Genomic DNA, 2,667 nt, shown 5'->3' with positions numbered 1-2,667 from the left:
CAAAGAGTCATTAGCTTCATGGTAAATCCATCTCTGATTGTCCATGCATGTGGGATAATCAGTTGACACTAACGATGATTTTAAAGGACAAAGAACAAATCATGTAAGAGATGAAAAGTGTGTGTTTATGCAATCAATAGTAAATAGCAAGAAATGAGGAAAAGTATATGGCAAAACAAAAGCTTTTGCAAGTTTGGCTCACTCCAAGTATCATTAGTAATGTTAGATGCTTATTTGCCCAATGATAATTCAAGACAAGGAGTTTATTTTAGAATTTTAAGCATACTGAAAGAACTGTTGGTGGTTTTGTCATAAACTTGGAAACCAGGAATGACTTTGCTCATTTAAAGCACTTCTATTTGCATCAAGTGGACATATTAGTAGGATTGGATGTCCAGAGACTAATAATGTTTGCAAGCCTTTACTGCTCTTATGCCTGAAGGGGCCTGGTGGAAACAGAGTTGCCGTAGCCTGGAAAGATGCAGCCGTGGGAGAAGGGCTACACCCTGCCAGAGCTAAGAGGAGGCAGGGAAGGTGAGAGAGAATATATAACCTGACCTCTTCGCCTCTTGTGTAAATTGTGTGTCTTTGGCTGAATTGTGTGTCTCCCACACCTCTGCCAAATTCATATATATGTTGAAGCCCTAACCCCCTGCACTTCAGATGTGACTGTATTTGGAGATAGAGCCTTTAAAGTAGTAGTTAAGTTAAAATGAGGTAGTTAGGGTGGGCCATAATCCATTATGACTAGTGGCTTTATAAGAAGTGGAGATTAGAAGACAGACACACACAGATGGAAGACCATGGGAGGATACAGGGAGAAGGTGGCCATCTGCAAGCCAAGAGAGGCCTCGGAAGGAACCAGCCCTGACAACACATTGATCTCAGACTTTTAGCTTACAGATTTGTGAGGAATTAAATTTCTGTTATTTAAGCCACCTGTGTTTTGTCACAGCGGCCATAGCAGACTAATACAACTATCATCTTCCAAGGTTGTTCCCCTCTCAAGGGCCCAATCCAACAGGCAGTTAGAGGGGAGAGAGCCCAGACAATTCTGTCTCCATAGATTACTTTCCTGGCTACAGAGAGATGTGATATACATGAAAGGTGGGGAGGGCAGGGAGGTAGAGAGAACTACCAGGACGAAGGGCAAGTGCAGAGAATATAGCTGAAGAAAACAAGAAAGGCTTTCCTATTCATATATTCACAATAAAAATGAGAATGCACCTTTAAAAAAAAACTTGAAAGGACTGATTCACACTTTTATTTAGTGGAAATATTAAATAGTGCAAGCTTAATATTCTCATAAAATGCATGAATTTAAAAATAGCTTTTTGGGGAATTTTCGGTCAAGATGGTGGAATAGGTAAACATGGTGCTTGCCTCCTCTCATCAATTAAATTACAGAACAACTATCATTAAGAATAACTTGAAGTCTAGCTGAACTGAAGTATTACTTTTAAGGACATACAGAAGAACCCACCTTGAGACTTGTAGGAGGGACAGAGACATGAAATGTGCTGGTCTCATACTCCTGTGTGACTTGAGAGGAGTTAGGGGTCCCTGCCCCACGCCAGGCTCCTGAGGGGCCCAGTGCCCAGGAGAGATGTCCCCATAATTTCTGGCTGTGAAAACCAACAGAGATTGTGGCTGAGTGAGACGAGGGCAGCTGCAGCCCCAGGAGTTCCTCTTAAAGGGACCAGGCAAGAACGTACTCAATGACAGATTCATTCGCTCTGAGTTTTAGTGCCAGGACAGCAGCTTGGGAGGTGGCAGGGACATATGGGGAGGATGTGAGTTGTTTGGCTTCAAGTCAAGGGCTGGAGGAACAGTTTTCTCCCAGACAGAAGTGTTGGCAAAATCCATTGTTTTTTTTGTTCAGCCCTCCTCTGCTCCCAGTGTGCACAATGGGCACCACCCCAGCTGAGTCTCCATTAACCTGGCTGACACCATTTGTTCACTCTGTCCTGGTGATTCCCTGAGAACTTGCCCCACCCAACATACAGGCACACCCAAGCCACTCCCAGTGAATTTTCCATACAAATGGCCTAACTTTGTTCATGCTGTGGACTTCCTAAAAACCTGTCAAAGCTTCACAAAACCTAAACAAACAGCACCTGGCTCCAGCATGTCCCATTCCTCTTGCTGGGGAGCTCCAAGCCTGGCACCAGTGGCATCTGGCCTCAGTTTGTGACTTGGAAAAGGAAGTCCAAGGCCAGCGTGGGTGGCAGCTATCTTCAGATAGCTTTGTGGCTCATGCCAGGTGGCCCCAGAAGGGCACAGGCTTCAGCTGAACTTGACCTTTGGATGAGCTCCTCTCAGGAAGCCCCAGGGCTAGCATGCCTGTTGGGCAGCTTTGGACTGAGCCAGATCATCACCCATCTCTGAGGATGGCATACCCAAAGGGCAGACTAGGAAGACACCAGAGCCTTGCTATAGTGAATTCTACTCTATAAGGTCAGCCCCTGCACAACAGCTCCTCCACTGTAGTCACAGCCAGTCCTCATAACCAATCAGCCCCAGGGTCAATCCCTCCCATTTATGTACAAACAGCAATCAGTGCTCAACTACAATAGAAGGTCACACACAACCCACACAAGGGGCACTCCTAGAGCACTTGGCTCAGGTGATCAGGGAGACTGTACCACTGGGCCCTACAGGACACCA

Source organism: Hipposideros armiger, unplaced genomic scaffold, assembly GCF_001890085.2.
Source record: "Hipposideros armiger isolate ML-2016 unplaced genomic scaffold, ASM189008v1 scaffold_428, whole genome shotgun sequence".
NCBI lineage: Eukaryota > Metazoa > Chordata > Mammalia > Chiroptera > Hipposideridae > Hipposideros > Hipposideros armiger.
This window is presented reverse-complemented; position numbering follows the sequence as displayed.